This window comes from Zea mays, chromosome 10 (genome assembly GCF_902167145.1).
Source record: "Zea mays cultivar B73 chromosome 10, Zm-B73-REFERENCE-NAM-5.0, whole genome shotgun sequence".
Lineage (NCBI taxonomy): Eukaryota > Viridiplantae > Streptophyta > Magnoliopsida > Poales > Poaceae > Zea > Zea mays.
In genome coordinates, this window is record NC_050105.1 from 2,857,639 (window position 1) to 2,881,281 (window position 23,643).

Sequence of the window (23,643 nt, forward strand, 5' to 3'; positions counted from 1 at the left end):
CCGAATTCCTGCATTTTGTTCCTCCCTTCCTGTTCCATCTAATCATAGTATTCACGCTCCTCTGCAGAAAGATCAATATAACAAGCCAAAACAGTTTTGGAGGGAAGTTCAACCATGCTCTTGTTTCCATCGTCCATCTCTTTGATTCTCCGCAATGAAATAGCACCTAAGAGGTTCTGGAATAAGCACACAAAAGAAACTCGAAATTTGTGAGTGAAAGATAAGTATTTTTAGATCACTTTGAGCATGCACTGTTTAAAACACCAAATTAATCGATGTCCTATATGGTGAAAATTAAGAAGACAGGAAAATTCAGGTCAACTTACTTGCAACCGTGACAATCCAGTCTTACTTCCTTTCTCTAAGGGGTGCTGGATCAAGCTCTGCCAGCAGCTCTTTATTGAGAAAGGCTAGAATCTCAAAAATGCCATGAGGGTGTATAAATCAAATGAGTTGTTCTGAATGGGTGTCCCAGTGACCACCCACCGCCTCTCTGCATTCAGAGCGATAACCGCCTTCGTCTGTCGTGCTGCAGAGTTCTTGATCACATGGGCTTCATCCAGGATCACACGAAACCACTCGATATCCTTCACCGGTGAGTCCTCCTGCTCAAATTCTGTCCCCCAGATGCTGTAGGTGGTAAGAACGAGGTCGTACTTCAACAGCTCCTTCTTATCTCTCGTCCGCTCGCCATGGTACATGTAGACTTTCAGGCTGCCTGCTTTCAAGTACTCCTCCAGTTGTGTCACCCAAGATGAGAACACCGAGGGTGGCAGACCACAAGTGTGGTCCGCGACCCCTCCCTCCGTCCTCAACCTTCCTCCTCTTGCTCCCTCTAGCCTTCTTCGCACCCACATTGCGAGCTTTAGTCCTTCCAATCAATGACAAGAGTGTAAGTGTCTTCCCTAGCCCCATATCATCAGCGAAGATCCCGCCCTTTAACAGCGACGGTCATTTCTCCGTCTTTTGATTGGTAAGCACGTTCTCGAATCCCCCATCTTCACCTTCTTGCCAGAAGGGCGGCAGGTCGGCGGACTCCTCCCGGTGCACCATCCACCCCAGCGCCTCCTTCTGGTGTCCGAAGAGCGCGGGTGGGATCGCAGGCGAGGGCAGTCTACACTGCCCCCTTAATAGTTAGTAGAGATATGTTGAGAAAGAACAGGGCATATGCCCATTAACGTTTTACACCAGGAGCAATACCATAGGTGCAAGATCAGAGATAAGACACGGTCTTGATCATCTAAGTGGCCAAGAGCCAAGTGCAACAAATCAATATACTATTAAGGCCTTAACATAACAATGACTTTAAAACAACATTAGAGATCCATAATGTGCGTCCTACAAGCTAAAGCTCAAGCAAACCTATGAACAGGTTGTAGAAAACAAGATAGTATTGTTTCCATAAGTTGCGAAGCAACAAGGGTATGGTGAAACACAGGGCAGGGCCTGTTAGTACCAAACAACTTTCTCCTAGGCGTAATCACAATCAAATACAACCTAGTTATGACAATGAAGAAGACATTGACTTATACTAACTTGCATCATATAAATTTTCCTCAACAGAATTAATTTAAGACTGAAATGGTGACCATGCTTCAGCGAAGTTGCTTACATGTGTATAATGGAGTACGTAACAATTAACAACTATTCTGATAATGTAAATTCATTATACACATGCAATACAGTGTATGAACAGCCAGCCTATAAATGTCAATGAGGTAGAAAATTACTTCGCAAGGTGTTGCACTTGCTGTACTATAATGCCAAAGAGCAATCAACTTTATCTGTTCCTATATAAACTATCAGATTGCATTCTGCAATATAGAAGTGTTGATATTCTAGAAAATACATGCACTGAAGACTACAACACTGCATATCTAAAGCTTGCAACAGCAATACTCATGCACAGCTAAGCATATCAGCATTCCTTCCCAGCACGCATGTTCACTCAAAGCTTATGACTATAAGCACTGATGCCAACTACAGATAGTCAAACAGATATTAAGTGTACAATGACAAGCAGGAGTGTCAGCATGACTGGCATACTTGTAAAGTCAAGATCTCCCATAGCATACATGAAAGGAATGGAGGCAAATGTGCCCAGAGTTTGACAGGAATCAACCAAACATGGTGAGAGCACCTAGAGGGGGGGGGGGTGAATAGGTGATCCTGTAAAACTTAAGCTTATAGCCACAAAAACTTGTTAATTGTTAGCACAATAAATGCCAAGTGACTAGAAAGGAGTCTCAACAAAACACAATACCACAAGAGATCAATCACAGAGATGACACAGTGGTTTATCCCGTGGTTCGGCCAAGAACAACGCTTGCCTACTCCATGTTGTGGCGTCCCAACAGACGAGGGTTGCAATCAACCCCTCTCAAGCGGTCCAAAGACCCACTTGAATACCACGGTGTTTTGCTTGCTTTTTCTCAATCCCGTTTGCGAGGAATCTCCACAACTTGGAGTCTCTCGCCCTTACAATTGAAGTTCACAAAGAACACAGAGCAAAGGGGGAAAGAGCAACGCACACAAGACTTCAAAAGATCAGAGCAACAACACGCACACAAGTCGCAACAAGAGCTCGCAACACAACTCAAAGAGTTCGCAACTCAACAAGAGCTCTAGATGCTATCACAATGAAACGAATGCGTGAGATCGATGTCTTGGTGCTTAGGAATGTTGTAGGAATGCTTGGTGTACTCCTCCATGCGCCTAGGGGTCCCTTTTATAGCCCCAAGGCAGCTAGGAGCCGTTGAGAACAAATCTGGAAGGCCATCCTTGCCTTCTGTCGAGTGGCGCACCGGACAGTCCGGTGCACACCGGACAGTGTCCGGTGCACACCGGACAGTGTCCGGTGCCCGATTCCTTTCCTTAAATAGCGAAGCCGACCGTTGGCAGACTTGGAGCCGTTGGCGCACCGGACATGTCCGGTGCACACCGGACAGTCCGGTGCCCCCTTCTAGCCGTTGGCTCGGCCACGTGTCCCGCGCAGATCGCGCGGCCGACCGTTGGCCCGGCCGACCGTTGGCTCACCGGACAGTCCGGTGCACACCGGACAGTCCGGTGAATTATAGCCGTACGCCGTCGGTGAATTCCCGAGAGCAGCCACTTCGCTCGAGGCAGCCTGGCGCATCGGACACTGTCCGGTGCACCACCGGACAGTCTGGTGCCCCAGACCGAAACAGCCATTTGGCTGTACACAGCCAACTCTTCTCTTTTCTTCTTCTTTCTGTTTCTAATACTTAGACAAGTATATTAGTACACAAAACCAATGTACTAAGACTTAGAAACATACCTTTGCTCTTGTTTTGCACTTTGTCCATCCATAAGCATGAATTCACATTTAAGCACTTGCGTTGGCACTCAATCACCAAAATACTTAGAAATGGCCCAACGGCACATTTCCCTTTCAATCTCCCCCTTTTTGGTGATTTATGCCAACCAACATAAAGCAACTAGAACAAGTGCAATATCACTTCAAATAAACTCAAATTTATTTTGATTCACTTTTGGCATATATGGATCATCCTTTGCCACCACTTGGTTTGTTTTTGCAAATCAAACTGAAATCTCTATCTCTAAGTCAAACACACATGTTGAAGCATAAAGAGAGTCTTTCCAAAAGAGATTGATCAAAGATTTCAAAAACTCCCCCTTTTTTTCATAATTAACACTTCTCCCCACAACAAGCCAAACTTTTGACAAGAGAGACAACAAAAGAGTTTTGACAAACCAAAAGCTCTATTCTACTTTTTTTTAAAAAAAAATCTCTCAAGTGGTAGCTGATCCATTTATCGCTTTGGCCTTGATTTTCTCCCCCTTTGGCATCAAGCACCAAAACGGGATCAATCGTGGCCCTTTGAACCCCATTGCCTCACCAAAATCTTCAATAAGAATACAAAGGCAATGAGAGAGCATGAGATGAACTTGGAATAAGTTACCCTCTCATCGGAGTGCAGTGGAAGTCTTTCATGGTCCAAGTCCACATTTTCCCTTTTAATTCTCCTTTGAGGCTAAAACCAGCAAACTCAAGCGTACGGTTAGTCTCAAAGGGTCAAGTTGTAACACATCTCCCCCTAAAACTGTGCATCACTTTGCAACGGACTTGTGAGGTCCAGGGAGTGTTTGTACAGCTTGAGCACCACAATAAGCAACAAAATGCATAATGTACATGATCAAAGGCATAAACACATGTATGCTACAATTCAATCCAAGTTCCGCGAATCTAGGACATTTAGCCCACTACGCAGCCTGCAAAAGGTCTTCTCATCTAGAGGCTTGGTAAAGATATCGGCTAGCTGGTTCTCGGTGCTAACATGAAACACTTCGATATCTCCCTTTTGCTGGTGGTCTCTCAAAAAGTGATGCCGGATGTCTATGTGCTTTGTGCGGCTGTGTTCAACAGGATTTTCCGCCATGCGGATAGCACTCTCATTATCACATAGGAGTGGGACTTTGCTCAGATTGTAGCCAAAGTCCCGGAGGGTTTGCCTCATCCAAAGTAGTTGCGCGCAACACTGTCCTGCGGCAACATACTCGGCCTCAGCGGTGGATAGGGCAACAGAGGTTTGTTTCTTAGAGTTCCACGACACCAGGGACCTTCCTAAGAATTGGCACATCCCTGATGTACTCTTCCTATCGACCTTACATCCAGCATAGTCGAAATCTGAGTATCCAACCAAGTCAAAGGTAGACCCTTTTGGATACCAGAGCCCGAAGCAAGGCGTAGCAACTAAATATCTTAGAATTCGCTTCACCGCCACTAAGTGACACTCCTTAGGATCGGATTGAAATCTAGCACACATGCATACGCTAAGCATAATATCCGGTCTACTAGCACATAAATAAAGTAAAGACCCTATCATTGACCGGTATGCTTTTTGATCAACGGACTTACCTCCTTTGTTGAGGTCGGTGTGTCCGTCGGTTCCCATCGGCGTCTTTGCGGGCTTGGCGTCCTTCATCCCAAACCGCTTTAGCAGATCTTGCGTGTACTTCGTTTGGGAGATGAAGGTGCCGTCCTTGAGTTGCTTCACTTGGAACCCAAGGAAGTAGTTCAACTTGCCCATCATCGACATTTCGAATTTCTGCGTCATCACCCTGCTAAACTCTTCACAAGACTTTTGGTTAGTAGAACCAAATATTATGTCATCGACATAAATTTGGCACACAAACAAATCACCATCACATGTCTTAGTAAAGAGAGTTGGATTGGCTTTCCCAACCTTGAAAGCATTAACAATTAGAAAGTCTCTAAAGCATTCATACCATGCTCTTGGGGCTTGCTTAAGTCCATAGAGCGCCTTAGAGAGCTTACACACGTGGTCGGGGTACCGTTCATCCTCGAAGCCAGGGGGTTGCTCCACGTACACCTCCTCCTTGATCGGCCCGTTGAGGAAAGCGCTCTTCACATCCATTTGGAACAACCTGAAAGAATGGTGAGCGGCATATGCTAGCAAGATGCGAATAGACTCTAGCCTAGCCACAGGAGCAAATGTCTCCTCAAAGTCCAAACCTGCGACTTGGGCATAACCTTTTGCCACAAGTCGAGCCTTGTTCCTCGTCACCACCCCGTGCTCGTCCTGTTTGTTGCGGAACACCCACTTGGTTCCCACAACATTTTGCTTGGGACGAGGCACCAGTGTCCAAACTTCATTGCGCTTGAAGTTGTTGAGCTCCTCCTGCATGGCCAACACCCAGTCCGGATCTAGCAAGGCCTCCTCTACCCTGAAAGGCTCAATAGAAGAGACAAAGGAGTAATGCTCACAAAAATTAACTAATCTAGATCGAGTAGTTACTCCCTTACTAATGTCACCCAAAATTTGGTCGACAGGATGATCCCTTTGAATCACCGCTCGGACTTGGGTTGGAGGTGCCGGTTGCGCTTCTTCCTCCATCACTTGATCATCTTGTGCTCCCCCTTGATCACACGTCTCCTTTTGATGAACCTGTTCATCGTCTCGGGTTGGGGGATGCACCATAGTTGAGGAAGAAGGTTGATCTTGCTCCAATTGTTCCTGTGGTCGCACATCACCAATCGCCATGGTGCGCATAGCGGCCGTTGGAACGTCTTCTTCATCTACATCATCAAGATCAACAACTTGCTCTCTTGGAGAGCCATTAGTCTCATCAAATACAACGTCGCTAGAGACTTCAACAAAACCCGATGATTTGTTGAAGACTCTATACGCCTTTGTATTTGAGTCATAACCTAACAAAAACCCTTCTACTGCTTTGGGAGCAAATTTAGAATGTCTACCCTTCTTCACTAGAATGTAGCACTTGCTCCCAAATACACGAAAGTACGATACATTGGGTTTGTTACCGGTTAGAAGCTCATATGACGTCTTCTTGAGGAGGCGGTGAAGGTAGACCCTGTTGATGGCGTGGCAAGCCGTGTTCACGGCTTCCGACCAAAAACGCTCGGGGGTCTTGAATTCTCCAAGAATAGTCCTCGCCATGTCTATTAGCGTCCTGTTCTTCCTCTCTACCACACCATTTTGTTGTGGTGTATAGGGAGCGGAGAACTCGTGCTTGATCCCTTCCTCCTCAAGGAACTCCTCCACTTGAAGGTTCTTGAACTCGGACCCGTTGTCGCTCCTTATCTTCTTCACCTTGAGCTCAAACTCATTTTGAGCTCTCCTGAGGAAGCGCTTGAGGGTCCCTTGGGTTTCAGACTTATCCTGCAAAAAGAACACCCAAGTGAAGCGGGAAAAGTCATCAACAATAACTAGACCATACTTACTTCCTCCTATGCTCAGATAAGCGACGGGTCCGAAGAGGTCCATGTGTAGCAGCTCCAGGGGTCTTGATGTGGTCATCACATTCTTGCTGTGATGTGCTCCTCCCACTTGTTTACCTGCTTGACAAGCTGCACAAGGTCTATCTTTTTCGAATTGTACGTTAGTCAAACCTATCACGTGTTCTCCCTTTAGAAGCTTGTGAAGGTTCTTCATCCCCACATGTGCTAAGCGGCGATGCCACAGCCAGCCCATGCTAGTCTTAGCTATTAAGCATGCATCTAGAACGGCCTCCTCTTTTGCAAAATCAACTAAATAGAGTTTGTCGTCTAATACACCCTTAAAAGGTAGTGAACCATCACTTCTTCTAAAGACAGACACATCTATATTTGTAAATAGACAGTTATATCCCATGTTGCATAATTGACTAACAGATAGCAAATTATATCCCAAGGACTCAACTAAAAACACATTAGAAATTGAGTGCTCGTTTGAGATTGCAATTTTACCTAATCCTTTTACCTTGCCTTGATTCCCATCACCGAATATAATTGAATCTTGGGAATCCTTATTCTTGACGTAGGAGGTGAACATCTTCTTCTCCCCCGTCATATGGTTTGTGCATCCGCTATCAATAATCCAGCTTGAACCCCCGGATGCATAAACCTGCAAGGCAAATTTAGGCTTGGGACTTAGGTACCCAACTCTTGTTGGGTCCTACAAGGTTAGTGCAAATATCCTTAGGGACCCAAATGCAAGTTTTGTCTCCTTTGCATTTAGCCCCTAACTTCCTAGCAACAATCTTCCTATCCTTTCTACAAATAGCAAAGGAAGCATTTAGGGCATGATAAATTGTAGAAGGTCCATGAACTTTCCTATGGGCATTAACAACATTTCTCCTAGGCATATTGTGAACAACATTTCTTCTACCAACCTTTCTATCATGCACAACATGAGAATTAGAAGCAGTCATAGCATAAGAATCATAAGCATGTGAATCAAAAGCATCATAACTTCTAAAAGCATTTCTAGAATTTTTTCTATCATGATACAAAAAGGCATGGTTCTTTTTAGCACTAGTAGCCATAGGGGCCTTCCCTTTCTCCTTAGCGGGAATGGGAGCCTTATGGCTTGTTAAGTCCTTGGCTTCCCTCTTGAAGCCAAGTCCATCCTTAATTGAGGGGTGTCTACCGATCGTGTAGGCATCCCTTGCAAATTTTAGTTTATCAAATTCATTCTTGCTAGTCTTAAGTTGGGCATTAAGACTAGCCAGTTCCTCAGTTAGTTTGGAAATTGAAACTAAATGATCACTACAGGCATTAACATCGAAATCTTTACACCTAGTGCAAATCTCAACATGTTCTACACAAGATGTTGATTTACTAGATTTTTCTAGTTTAACATTTAAATCATCATTTATGCTCTTTAAACTAGCAATTGAATCATGACATGTAGACAACTCACAAGAAAGCATTTCATTTCTCTTAATTTCTAATGCAAGTGATTTTTGTGCTTCTACAAATTTGTCATGTTCTTCATACAACAAATCCTCTTGCTTTTCTAAAAGCACATTCTTATCATTCAAGGCATCAATCAATTCATTAATTTTGTCTATCTTAGATCTATCTAAACCCTTGAATAAGCATGAATAGTCTATGTCATCATCATCACTAGACTCATTATCACTAGAAGAAGCATAAGTGGAGTCTCGAGTACTCACCTTCTTCTCCCTTGCCATAAGGCATGTGTGACGCTCGTTGGGGAAGAGAGATGACTTGTTGAAGGCGGTGGCGGCGAGTCCTTCATTGTCGGAGTCGGAGGAGCAATCCGAATCCCACTCCTTTCCGATATGTGCCTCGCCCTTGGCCTTCTTGTAATTCTTCTTTTCCCTCTTGTTCCCCTGTTCCTGGTCACTATCGTTATCGGGACAGTTAGCGATAAAATGACCAATCTTACCGCACTTGAAGCATGAGCGCTTCCCCTTTGTCCTGGTCTTGCTTGGCTGCCCCTTGTGACCTTTTAGCACCGTCTTAAAGCGTTTGATGATGAGAGCCATCTCTTCATCATTAAGTCCGGCCGCCTCAATTTGTGCCACCTTGCTAGGTAGCGCCTCCTTGCTTCTTGTTGCTTTGAGAGCAAGAGGTTGCGGCTCGTTGATCGGTCCATTCAAGGCGTCGTCCACGTACCTTGCTTCCTTAATCATCATTCGCCCGCTGACGAATTTTCCGAGTACTTCCTCGGGCGTCATCTTCGTGTACCTGGGATTCTCACGAATATTGTTCACGAGATGAGGATCAAGAACGGTAAATGACCTTAGCATTAGGCGGACGACGTCGTGATCCGTCCATCGCGTGCTTCCGTAGCTCCTTATTTTGTTGATAAGGATCTTGAGCCGGTTGTATGTTTGTGTCGGCTCCTCGCCCCTTATCATCGCGAATCGTCCGAGCTCGCCCTCCACCAACTCCATCTTGGTGAGTAAGGTGACATCATTCCCCTCATGCGAGATCTTGAGGGTGTCCCAAATCTGCTTGGCATTGTCCAAGCCGCTCACCTTGTGATACTCGTCCCTGCACAAAGAGGCTAGCAACACAGTAGTAGCTTGTGCATTTTTATGGATCTGTTCATTAATAAACGAAGGACTATCCGAGCTATCAAATTTCATTCCACTTTCCACAATCTCCCAAATGCTTGGATGGAGAGAAAATAGGTGTGTACGCATTTTGTGACTCCAAAATCCGTAGTCCTCTCTATCAAAGTGAGGAGGCTTGCCAAGTGGAATGGGGAGCAAATGAGCATTTGAGCTATGCGGAATGCGCGAATAATCAAAAGAAAAGTTTGAGTTAACCGTCTTTTGTTTGTCGTAGTCGTCGTCCTTGTGGGAAGAAGTAGACTCGTCGCTGTCGTAGTAGACGATCTCCTTGATACGTCTTGTCTTCTTTTTCTTCCCATCTTTACGTCTGTGGCCCGAGCCAGAGTCGTTGGATTTGTCATCTTTTGGCTCGTTGACGAAAGACTCCTTTTCCTTGTCGTTGATCACGATTCCCTTCCCCTTAGGATCCATCTCTTCGGGCGGTTAGTCCCCTTTTTGAAGAGAACGGCTCTGATACCAATTGAGAGCACCTAGAGGGGGGGTGAATAGGTGATCCTGTAAAACTTAAGCTTATAGCCACAAAAACTTGTTAATTGTTAGCACAATAAATGCCAAGTGACTAGAAAGGAGTCTCAACAAAACACAATACCACAAGAGATCAATCACAGAGATGACACAGTGGTTTATCCCGTGGTTCGGCCAAGACCAACGCTTGCCTACTCCACGTTGTGGCGTCCCAACGGACGAGGGTTGCAATCAACCCCTCTCAAGCGGTCCAAAGACCCACTTGAATACCATAGTGTTTTGCTTGCTTTTTCTCAATCCTGTTTGCGAGGAATCTCCACAACTTGGAGTCTCTCGCCCTTACAATTGAAGTTCACAAAGAACACAGAGCAAAGGGGGAAAGAGCAACGCACACAAGACTTCAAAACATCAGAGCAACAACACGCACACAAGTCGCAACAAGAGCTCGCAACACAACTCAAAGAGTTCGCAACTCAACAAGAGCTCTAGATGCTATCACAATGAAACGAATGCGTGAGATCGATGTCTTGGTGCTTAGGAATGTTGTAGGAATGCTTGGTGTACTCCTCCATGCGCCTAGGGGTCCCTTTTATAGCCCCAAGGCAGCTAGGAGCCGTTGAGAACAAATCTGGAAGGCCATCCTTGCCTTCTGTCGAGTGGCGCACCGGATAGTCCGGTGCACACCGGACAGTGTCCGGTGCCTGATTCCTTTCCTTAAATAGCGAAGCCGACCGTTGGCAGACTTGGAGCCGTTGGCGCACCGGACATGTCCGGTGCACACCGGACAGTCCGGTGCCCCCTTCTAGCCGTTGGCTCGGCCACGTGTCCCGCACAGATCGCGCGGCCGACCGTTGGCCCGGCCGACCGTTGGCTCACCGGACAGTCCGGTGCACACCGGACAGTCCGGTGAATTATAGCCGTACGCCGTCGGCGAATTCCCGAGAGCAGCCACTTCGCTCGAGGCAGCCTGGCGCACCGGACACTGTCCGGTGCACCACCGGACAGTCCGGTGCCCCAGACCGAAACAGCCATTTGGTTGTACACAGCCAACTCTTCTCTTTTCTTCTTCTTTCTGTTTCTAATACTTAGACAAGGATATTAGTACACAAAACCAATGTACTAAGACTTAGAAACATACCTTTGCTCTTGTTTTGCACTTTGTCCATCCATAAGCATGAATTCACATTTAAGCACTTGCGTTGGCACTCAATCACCAAAATACTTAGAAATGGCCCAAGGGCACATTTCCCTTTCACATGGTCCCCTAGGTATTTCACATAATAGAACATGTTCCTTGCACCCAAAAATATATGGAATTTTGAGATAAATGAAGGAATTCAGAAAGCAGAGGCACCCAGTATTTCTAGCAGTGCCTACAACAGAGCATGGTCTAGCTACTTATTGTCCTTTACTGGTGGCACTACACAGAAGGAACCACAAAACAGTTCTCTTGAAGGTCACACTTCCTAGTAAGGAACCCTTGCTCCGTAGGTGATCAGACAGTCCATAAACATCTTTGATGAAACCAGCAACATGATATTATAGATCCTACCCCAACATAAGATGCCATGACACAAAACACACGAACAAAAGGAGAGATGCCACACTACAGCAGACAGAAGCACATGGCAGATGAACCCAAGAAAGATGAACCACATCACCAGAGAAGAACAATACTAAAGGCTCGCTGTAGCACAGGCAGCCAAGCACACAAAAGGCACAAAAGGCAAAAGCATATTGAAGAAAGTTTTGACTAAACTCACCTTGAGAAATTGAAGGCCGATCAGCAAAAGCGCGGGGAGGGGGAAGAGGCGGTCTTGTCCCTATCGTACACCGTGGAGGAGCAGCCCAGCACCATCTCCTGAACCTTGAACACGATCTGCTGGTCCGAGATGTTGGTGTGGTCCTCGGTGACGGCGAAGTCCCACATCATGGTGGGCGCGTCGACAGGGATCTCGACGTCAGGAGACTTGCGGCCATCGGCGGTGAAGTCATCCAACTTGGGGTGCATGACGGTCTCGAGGTCGCCGTTGGCGGTGACGCGCACTTGGTGAGAGCACCTAGAGGGGGTGTGAATAGGTGATCCTGTGAAACTTAAACTTATAGCCACAAAAACTTGTTAAGTGTTAGCTCAATAATCGCCAAGTGGCTAGAGAGGAGTCTTAACAAAACACAATACCACAAGAGATCAAACACAGAGATGACACAGTGGTTTATCCCGTGGTTCGGCCAAGACCAACGCTTGCCTACTCCACGTTGTGGCGTCCCAACGGACGAGGGTTGCAATCAACCCCTCTCAAGCAGTCCAAAGACCAACTTGAATACCACAGTGTTTTGCTTTTCCTTTCAATATCCCGTTTGCGAGGAATCTCCACAACTTGGAGTCTCTCGCCCTTACACTTGAGATTCACAAAGAAATGCGGAGTAAGGGAGGGAAGCAACACACACAAATCCACAGCAAATATGCGCACACACACGGCCAAGAATCGAGCTCAAAAGACTATCTCAAAGTTCTCACTAGAACGGAGCTCGAATCACTGAGAATGACAAACAAATGTGCAAAGACTGAGTGTGGATGATCAAGAATGCTCTAAGGTTGCTTCGTATTGTCCTCCATGCGCCTAGGGGTCCCTTTTATAGCCCCAAGGCAGCTAGGAGCCGTTGAGAGCAAATCTGGAAGGCTAACCTTGCCTTCTGTCGTCGGGTGCACCGGACAGTCCGATGCACATCGGACACTGTCCGGTGCCCGATTTCCTTCCTTAAATAGCGAAGCCGACCGTTGGCAGACTTGGAGCCGTTGGCGCACCGGACATGTCCGGTGCACACCGGACAGTCCGGTGCCCCCTTCTAGCCGTTGGCTCGGCCACGTGTCCCACGCAGATCGCGCGGCCGACCGTTGGCCCGGCCGACCGTTGGCTCACCGGACAGTCCGGTGCACACCGGACAGTCCGGTGAATTATAGCCGTACGCCGTCGGTGAATTCCCGAGAGCGGCCACTTCGCTCGAGGCAGCCTGGCGCACCGGACACTGTCCGGTGCCCCAGACCGAAACAGCCTTTTGGCTGTACACAGCCAACTCTTCTCTTTTCTTCTTCTTTCTGTTTCTAATACTTAGACAAGTATATTAGTACACAAAACCAATGTACTAAGACTTAGAAACATACCTTTGCTCTTGTTTTGCACTTTGTCCATCCATAAGCATGAATTCACATTTAAGCACTTGTGTTGGCACTCAATCACCAAAATACTTAGAAATGGCCCAAGGGCACATTTCCCTTTCAATCTCCCCCTTTTTGGTGATTTATGCCAACACAACATAAAGCAACTAGAATAAGTGCAAAATCACTTCGAATAAAACTCAAATTTATTTTGATTCATTTTTGGCATATATGGATCATCCTTTGCCACCACTTGGTTTGTTTTTGCAAATCAAACTCAAATCTCTATCTCTAAGTCAAACACACATGTTGAAGCATAAAGAGAGTCATTTAAAAAGAGATTGATCAAAGATTTCAAAAACTCCCCCTATTTCCCATAATCAACACTTCTCCCCACAAGAGGCCAACTTTTGACAAAAGAGACAATGCAAAAGCTCTATTCTGACAAAAGAGACAATGCAAGAGTTTTGACAAACCAAAAGCTCTATTCTACTATTTTCAAAATTTCTCAAGTGGTAGCTGATCCATCTATTGCTTTGGCCTTTATTTTCTCCCCCTTTGGCATCAAACACCAAAACGGGATCAATCTTGGCCCGATAACCCCATTGCCTCACCAAAATCTTCAATTAAGAGCAAATGGCAATAAGAGTTCATGAGATGAACTTGGAATAAGTTACCCTCTCATCGGAGTGCAGCGGAAGTCTTTCATGGTCCAAGTCCACCTTTTCCCTTTCAATTCTCCTTCGAGACTAAATCAAGTAAACTCAAGCATATGGTTAGTCTCAAAGGGTCAAGTTGTAACACAACTCCCCCTAAATATGTGCATCACTTACACAAGGACTTGTGAGGTCCAGGGAATGTTTGTACAACTTGAGCACCACAATAAGCAACAAAATGCAGAATGAACATGATCAAAGGCATAAACATATGTATGCTACAATTCAATCCAAGTTCCGCGAATCTAAGACATTTAGCTCACTACGCAGCCTGCAAAAGGTCTTCTCATCTAGAGGCTTGGTAAAGATATCGGCTAGCTGGTTCTCGGTGCTAACATGAAACACTTTGATATCTCCCTTTTGCTGGTGGTCTCTCAAAAAGTGATGCCGGATGTCTATGTGCTTTGCGCGGCTGTGTTCAACAGGATTTTCCGCCATGCGGATAGCACTCTCATTATCACATAGGAGTGGGACTTTGCTCAGATTGTAGCCAAAGTCCCGGAGGGTTTGCCTCATCCAAAGTAGTTGCGCGCAACACTGTCCTGCGGCAACATACTCGGCCTCAGCGGTGGATAGGGCAACGGAGGTTTGTTTCTTAGAGTTCCACGACACCAGGGACCTTCCTAAGAATTGGCACGTCCCTGATGTACTCTTCCTATCGACCTTACATCCAGCATAGTCGGAATCTGAGTATCCAACCAAGTCAAAGGTAGACCCTTTTGGATACCAGAGCCCGAAGCAAGGCGTAGCAACCAAATATCTTAGAATTCGCTTCACCGCCACTAAGTGACACTCCTTAGGATCGGATTGAAATCTAGCACACATGCATACGCTAAGCATAATATCCGGTCTACTAGCACATAAATAAAGTAAAGACCCTATCATTGACCGGTATGCTTTTTGATCAACGGACTTACCTCCTTTGTTGAGGTCGGTGTGTCCGTCGGTTCCCATCGGCGTCTTTGCGGGCTTGGCGTCCTTCATCCCAAACCGCTTTAGCAGATCTTGTGTGTACTTCGTTTGGGAGATGAAGGTGCCGTCCTTGAGTTGCTTCACTTGGAACCCAAGGAAGTAGTTCAACTCGCCCATCATCGACATCTCGAATTTCTGCGTCATTACCCTGCTAAACTCTTCACAAGACTTTTGGTTAGTAGAACCAAATATTATGTCATCGACATAAATTTGGCACACAAACAGATCACCATCACATGTCTTAGTAAAGAGAGTTGGATCGGCTTTCCCAACCTTGAAAGCATTAACAATTAGAAAGTCTCTAAGGCATTCATACCATGCTCTTGGGGCTTGCTTAAGTCCATAGAGCGCCTTAGAGAGCTTACACACGTGGTCGGGGTACCGTTCATCCTCGAAGCCAGGGGGTTGCTCTACGTACACCTCCTCTTTGATCGGCCCATTGAGGAAAGCGCTCTTCACATCCATTTGGTACAACCTGAAAGAATGGTGAGCAGCATATGCTAGCAAGATACGAATTGATTCTAGCCTAGCCACAGGAGCAAAAGTCTCCTCAAAGTCCAAACGTGCGACTTGGGCATAACCTTTTGCCACAAGTCTAGCCTTGTTCCTTGTCACCACCCCGTGCTCGTCTTGTTTGTTGCGGAACACCCACTTGGTTCCCACAACATTTTGCTTGGGACGAGGCACCAGTGTCCAAACTTCATTGCGCTTGAAATTGTTGAGCTCCTCCTGCATGGCCACCACCCAGTCCGGATCTAGCAAGGCCTCCTCTACCCTGAAAGGCTCAATAGAAGAGACAAAGGAGTAATGCTCACAAAAATTAACTAATCGAGATCGAGTTGTTACTCCCTTGCTAATATCACCCAGAATTTGATCGATGGGATGATTCCTTTGAATCATCGCTCGAACTTGGGTTGGAGGTGCCGGTTGCGCTTCTTCCTCCATCACATGATCATCTTGTGCTCCCCCTTGATCACACGCCTCCTGTTGATGAACCTGTTCATCGTCTTGAGTTGGGGGATGCACCGTTGTTGAGGAAGAAGGTTGATCTCGTTCATCTTGTTCCTGTGGCCGCACTTCTCCAATCGCCATGGTTCGTATAGCAGCCGTCAGAACATCTTCTTCATCTACATCATCACAATCAACAACTTGCTCTCTTGGAGAGCCATTAGTCTCATCAAATACAACGTCGCTAGAGACTTCAACCAAACCCGATGATTTGTTGAAGACTCTATACGCCTTTGTATTTGAGTCATAACCTAACAAAAACCCTTCTACAGCTTTGGGAGCAAACTTAGAATTTCTACCCTTCTTCACTAGAATGTAGCATTTGCTCCCAAATACACGAAAGTAAGATACATTGGGTTTGTTACCGGTTAGAAGCTCATACGACGTCTTCTTGAGGAGGCGGTGAAGGTAGACCCTGTTGATGGCGTGACAAGCCGTGTTCACGGCTTCCGACCAAAAGCACTCGGGGGTCTTGAACTCTCCAAGCATCGTCCTCGCCATATCAATGAGTGTCCTGTTCTTCCTCTCTACCACACCATTTTGTTGTGGTGTGTAGGGAGCGGAGAACTTGTGCTTGATCCCTTCCTCCTCAAGGAACTCCTCCACTTGAAGGTTCTTGAACTCGGACCCGTTGTCGCTCCTTATCTTCTTCACCTTGAGCTCAAACTCATTTTGAGCTCTCCTTAGGAAGCGCTTGAGGGTCCCTTGGGTTTCAGATTTATCCTGCAAAAAGAATACCCAAGTGAAGCGGGAAAAGTCATCAACAATAACTAGACCATACTTACTTCCTCCTATGCTTAGATAGGCGACGGGTCCGAAGAGGTCCATGTGTAGTAACTCCAGGGGTCTTGAAGTGGTCATCACATTCTTGCTGTGATGCGCTCCTCCCACTTGTTTACCTGCTTGACAAGCTGCACAAGGTCTATCTTTTTCGAAATGCACATTAGTCAAACCTATCACGTGTTCTCCCTTTAGAAGCTTGTGAAGGTTCTTCATCCCCACATGTGCTAAGCGGCGATGCCACAGCCAGCCCATGCCAGTCTTAGCAATTAAGCATGCATCTAGACCGGCCTCCTCTTTTGCAAAATCAACTAAATAAAGCTTGCCGTCTAATACACCCTTAAATGCTAGTGAACCATCACTTCTTCTAAAGACAGACACATCTACATTTGTAAAAAGACAATTATATCCCATATTGCATAGTTGGCTAACAGATAGCAAATTGTAGCCAAGAGACTCAACTAAAAACACATTAGAGATAGAGTGCTCATTAGAAATTGCAATTTTACCTAACCCTTTTACCTTGCCTTGATTCCCATCACCGAATATAATTGAATCTTGGGAATCTTTATTCTTGACATAGGAGGTGAACATCTTCTTCTCCCCCGTCATATGGTTTGTGCATCCGCTGTCGATAATCCAGCTTGAACCCCCGGATGCATAAACCTGCAAGGCAAATTTAGGCTTGGGTCTTAGGTACCCAACTCATGTTGGGTCCTACAAGGTTAGTGCAAATATCCTTAGGGACCCAAATGCAAGTTTTGTCTCCCTTGCATTTTGCCCCTAACTTCCTAGCAACTATTTTCCTATCCTTTCTACAAATAGCAAAGGAAGCATTTAAAGCACAATAAATTGTAGAAGGTTCATTCACTACTTTCCTAGGAGCATGAATAATATTCTTTCTAGGCACATGATGAATAGTATTTCTTCTAGACATATTTCTATCATGCATACAGGAAGAACTAGAAGCAACCATGGCATGAGAGTTAAAGTCATCATAAGCATAATAACTCCTATAAGCATTTCTAGTTTGTCTCCTATCATGATACATAAAAGCATGGTTCCTTTTAGTACTTTTAGCCATAGGGGCCTTCCCTTTCTCCTTGGCGGAGATGGGAGCCTTATGGCTTGTTAAGTTCTTGGCTTCCCTCTTGAAGCCAAGTCCATCCTTAATTGAGGGGTGTCTTCCAACCGTGTAGGCATCCCTAGCAAATTTTAGTTTCTCAAAATCACTTTTGCTAGTCTCAAGTTGGGTATTAAGACTAGCCACCTCTTCATTTAATTTAGAAATGCAAGCTAGGTGTTCACTATAAGCATCAATGTTAATATCTTTACACCTAGTGCAAGTTATAACATTCTCTACGCAAGAGTTAGATTTACTAGCAATCTTAGCATTCAAGTCATCATTAATGCTCCTTAAGCTAGAAATTGTCTCATGGCAAGAAGATAATTCACAAGAAAGCATTTCGTTTCTTTTAACTTCTAAAGCATGAGATTTTTGTGCTTCTACAAATTTATCATGTTCATCATATAACAAATCCTCTTGCTTTTCTAAAAGCCTATCCTTTTCATTCAAGGCATCAATTAACTCATTAATTTTGCCAATTTTAATTCTATCTAGACCTTTAAATAAACTAGAATAGTCTATTTCATTGTCGTCACTAGAATCATCATCACTAGAAGAATAAGTGGTACTTTCTCGAGTACATACCTTCTTCTCCTTCGCCATGAGTCATGTGTGATGCTCGTTGGGGAAGAGGGACGACTTGTTGAAGGCGGTGGCGGCGAGTCCTTCATTGTCGGAGTCGGAGGAGGAGCAATCCGAATCCCACTCCTTTCCGATATGTGCCTCGCCCTTGGCCTTCTTGTAATGTTTCTTCTTTTCCCTCTTGCTCCCGAGTTCCTGGTCACTTTCATTATCGGGACAGTTAGCAATAAAATGACCAATCTTACCGCATTTGAAGCATGAGCGCTTCCCTTTGGCTTTGGTCTTGCTTGGTTGTCCCTTGCGACCCTTGAGCGCCATCTTGAATCTCTTGATGATGAGAGCCATCTCTTCATCATTAAGTCCGGCCGCCTCAATTTGTGCCACCTTGTTAGGTAGCGCCTCCTTGCTTCTTGTTGCTTTGAGAGCAAGAGGTTGCGGCTCGTTGATCGGTCCATTCAAGGCGTCGTCCACGTACCTTGCCTCCTTGATCATCATTCGCCCACTTACGAATTTTCCAAGGACTTCTTCGGGCGACATTTTGGTGTACCTGGGATTCTCATGAATATTATTCACCAAATGAGGATCAAGAACGGTAAAGGACCTTAGCATCAGTCGGACGACGTCGTGGTCCGTCCATCGCGTGCTTCCATAGCTCCTTATTTTGTTGATAAGGGTCTTGAGCCGGTTGTATGTTTGAGTTGGCTCCTCGCCCCTTATCATTGCGAACCGTCCAAGCTCGCCCTCCACCAACTCCATCTTGGTGAGTAAGGTGACGTCATTCCCTTCATGAGAGATCTTGAGGGTGTCCCATATTTGCTTGGCGTTATCCAAGCCGCTCACTTTGTTGTATTCATCCCTGCACAAAGAAGCTAGAAGAACAGTAGTAGCTTGTGCATTCTTATGTATTTGCTCATTAATGAACATGGGACTATCGGAACTATCAAAGTGCATTCCACTTTCTACAATCTCCCATATACTAGGATGGAGAGAGAATAGGTGACTACGCATTTTGTGGCTCCAAAATCCGTAGTCCTCTCCATCAAAGTGTGGGGGCTTGCCGAGTGGAATGGAAAGCAAATGTGAACTTGAACTATGCGGAATACGAGAGTAGTCAAAAGAAAAGTTCGAATTGACCAGTTTCTTTTTCTCGTAGTCGTTGTGGTCGTCGTCCTTTTGGGAGGAAGTAGACTCATCGCTGTCGTAGTAGACGATCTCCTTGATGCGTCTTGTCTTCTTCTTCTTCCCATCTTTGCGTCTGTGACCCGAGCCCGAGTCGTTGGACTTGTCATCCCTTGGCTCGTTGACGAAGGACTCCTTCTCCTTGTCGTTGATCACGATTCCCTTCCCTTTAGGATCCATCTCTTCGGGCGGTTAGTCCCTTTGTGAAGAGAACGGCTCTGATACCAATTGAGAGCACCTAGAGGGGGGGTGAATAGGTGATCTTGTGAAACTTAAACTTATAGCCACAAAAACTTGTTAAGTGTTAGCCCAATAATCGCCAAGTGGCTAGAGAGGAGTCTTAACAAAACACAATACCACAAGAGATCAAACACAGAGATGACACAGTGGTTTATCCCGTGGTTCGGCCAAGACCAACGCTTGCCTACTCCACGTTGTGGCGTCTCAACGGACGAGGGTTGCAATCAACCCCTCTCAAGCAGTACAAAGACCAACTTGAATACCACAGTGTTTTGCTTTTCCTTTCAATATCCCGTTTGCGAGGAATCTCCACAACTTGGAGTCTCTCGCCCTTACACTTGAGATTCACAAAGAAATGCGGAGTAAGGGAGGGAAGCAACACACACAAATCCACAGCAAATATGCGCACACACACGGCCAAGAATCGAGCTCAAAAGACTATCTCAAAGTTCTCACTAGAACGGAGCTCGAATCACTGAGAATGACAAACAAATGCGCAAAGACTGAGTGTGGATGATCAAGAATGCTCTAAGGTTGCTTCGTATTGTCCTCCATGCGCCTAGGGGTCCCTTTTATAGGCCCAAGGCAGCTAGGAGCCGTTGAGAGCAAATCTGGAAGGCTAACCTTGCCTTCTGTCGTCGGGTGCACCGGACAGTCCAGTGCACACCGGACACTGTCCGGTGCCCGATTTCCTTCCTTAAATAGCGAAGCCGACCGTTGGCAGACTTGGAGCCGTTGGCGCACCGGACATGTCCGGTGCACACCGGACAGTCCGGTGCCCCCTTCTAGCCGTTGGCTCGGCCACGTGTCCCACGCAGATCGCGCGGCCGACCGTTGGCCCGGCCGACCGTTGGCTCACCGGACAGTCCGGTGCACACCGGACAGTCCGGTGAATTATAGCCGTACGCCGTCGGCGAATTCCCGAGAGCAGCCACTTCGCTCGAGGCAGCCTGGCGCACCGGACACTGTCCGGTGCACCACCGGACAGTCCGGTGCCCTAGACCGAAACAGCCTTTTGGTTGTACACAGCCAACTCTTCTCTTTTCTTCTTCTTTCTGTTTCTAATACTTAGACAAGTATATTAGTACACAAAACCAATGTACTAAGACTTAGAAACATACCTTTGCTCTTGTTTTGCACTTTGTCCATCCATAAGCATGAATTCACATTTAAGCACTTGTGTTGGCACTCAATCACCAAAATACTTAGAAATGGCCCAAGGGCACATTTCCCTTTCACTTGGTACAGGAGGTCGTTCTCCGAGGCTCCAACACGGCGAGGAGGCGACCCCGATCTCTTGCGACGCGTCGAGTATGCCTCAGAGGGAGCGAACCCCGAAGAGGAGCAGGCGCTGCAGCCGAGAGGGAGCGGACCCCAAAGAGGAGCAGGCGCTGCAGCCGAGCTGAGGGGCGCGCGGTGGCTTATCGGGGGCGCACAGGGGTGAGCTCTGACACGTCGAGAGGAGAGACGAGGTGGGACGAGGGGTTTCGGCCATGGGCGGCGGCAGTTGTGAATTGCAAGACGGCGGTGAGTCAGTGGTTTTCGACATGTGCGAGCCTTGGGTTCCTCTCCCTCGTGTGCGCTGAATCGGGCGAGGTTGAGGTCGTGCACAGGGAGCGTGCGGAAGTGGCAGAGCTAGCGGCGGTTGAGGTCGTGGGGGAGGAGGTCACGGGAGTGGAGCTCGTGCGTGCGGCGCCGTCGCAGAAGCAAAGGTTGCCGAAGAGGATGACAGGCATCGTTCGCATAGGGAAGCTGGGTGCGAGGGACACTGGGTCGCACCAATCGCTGGGCCACACGAATCGTTGGGCCGCACAAATCGTAGGACACATGCGCTGTTATAGGTTTGTTTAATTAGTGCCATATCGGCTATTGAGAGAGATGAAACGTATCTTATAAGCGTTTTTGTGGATTGACTATTGCTCACTCCGACTCCTCCTGCTCTGGTGCTGCACCAAGATAAGTTTTTTTTGTCGTCGCGTGTACGACTCTGGCGGCAGAACGACAGAACACGTCGTTGACAGAACACGTCAGAGGCAGACTACTATTGCTTACTTAATAAGTAGTAGAGATTAAGCAGGATAATTAGCTCTCAATTTTATTCCTAAGATAATCATTACAGGGAGAGCAATCTTAAAGGCAAGCAATGAATGCATGAAAAAAAATATATGGTATAAGGTTGTATAAGCTTCAGATATGAAAAAGTAACAAAAGATATATAATAATAAAGACATGTACATTCGGAAGCTCTTACTGACACGAAATAATATCATATACAAATTTCGGAAATGACCGACCCATTTGATAGACACGGTGTTTATCTATTTATAGGGATCGAGCTCCTAATCTCATATACAATTATAGTAATGCTTCACTACATTTCCGATTTTTCACTATACAGTCATGCCGCACACGTCTTCCGTCTTCTCTAGCTCAAGGATTTCTTTGAACGCCGCTTTTAAACAAAGGTCCTTGCAATTCTTTTATACATAATCTATAATTTTCGGATCTAAACATTTTAAAAAAAACTCCGATAGACAAAGTCAAAAATCTGACAAAATCTAATATATATTGACATAACAAATTCATATTTTTCTATAGTTAGATAAGAAAAAAAATACTAATATATTACAACACAAAGACAATTAATAAATTATAGATAAATTATAAGAGAACAGATATAATGTGTCTGTGCCACACGGCTAGCACATCGCCTGATGCGACTCTAATTTTCAGGCACCTGACGGTTAGGAAAAGTGGGAAATAAAAGCCACAGCCACAGTTTGTTTTTAGATAATGGAAATAGCCACAGTTTGTATCGTCACAAATTACATACCAGAGGTTTATCGGAGGAATATATGTTGGCAATTGTTATTAACAAAGAAATAACAGTATAAGTGAAATGGTATAAATGGAACCATCTGCCTCCCAAGTCCCAAACAGAGAACCGAGGGGCAGCATCAGCATTGGATTTGCTTCTGACTGGGTGCTGACTCTGCGGAAGACGAGGGTGTCGCGTTGGGCCAAGGTGACTATGAGCTCGCAGTACCTGTTTACGACATGAGCTCGCAGTACCATCTGCTACCTTACCATCCGCGCGAGCACATCGAAGTTCAGGTGCTCCAAGTGGGCATGCTGCAACCACGGCTCCTCGTTGTGCCACTGCCACGCCACCAAGCACACTGGCAGTGGCTGCACAATGTTAAGATCAATCATGTACAGGTGTAAGAACCCTCACAGCACCCTGAATTGGTACTAGAGCGAGGAGATGAACACGTCCTCGAGCTCCATCCATGCTGCACAAATGTTGCTCATCGTCCGCCAACGACGAATCTCCAGAAACACTTGGAGAGATCCCATCGTTGTGATGGTTCCGTAAAGATGTGAGCAATGCTGCCCTGAAGACCACTGAAGAGCAAGGCGACAAGGAAGTGATGCAGGAGATCGGAAAGGAACACGATGAAGAAGCATTAGGAGGAAGAAGCTGTCCAAACGCGACCACGACGGCACACGAGTAACTGGGCCGAATGGTTGTAATCGGCCTGCTGGGCCAGGCTGTGCAATAGTTTATAAGCATACTATAGTACTGTAAGAAGCTATGGATGAATTAATGAACAGACAAAGACGCTAGTTCTCAGCCTCGTCTTCCTCCCTGACAATAATCTGGCTGGTTGCCGTCGTCTCCATCCCCTATCTTCTTCTTCACGCCGAACTTATCATCCTCTACCTCTCCTTCTCCCTCCTCATGTGCTAACATTTGGTATCAGTGTAGGCATTCTAGATCCACTCAGCGCTCACCCCAATCGACACCACCATGGGAACCTCCGATCTGAACTTCTCGAGGCTGCTGAAAGAGTTACGGCATATAGAGACCCGATTAACAAGCGCCATTGAGGGGCACTGTCTGGGAGACGATTCACCGTCGGTCGTCTCTGCCGTGGCCCCGAGCTCCCGGGATCTGCTATCCTCACCAAGCATCCGCGACATACGGAGCAGCTATGTCGTGAACGAGCATCAGCAGGAGGTGA

At 46.3% G+C, this 23,643-nt stretch overlaps 1 pseudogene; it reads right to left on the reverse strand.

The window, feature by feature from the left end:
• LOC103642252 (putative SWI/SNF-related matrix-associated actin-dependent regulator of chromatin subfamily A member 3-like 1) lies at window positions 1-23,431 on the reverse strand (annotated as a pseudogene).
• Window positions 23,432-23,643: the final 212 nt, after the last annotated feature.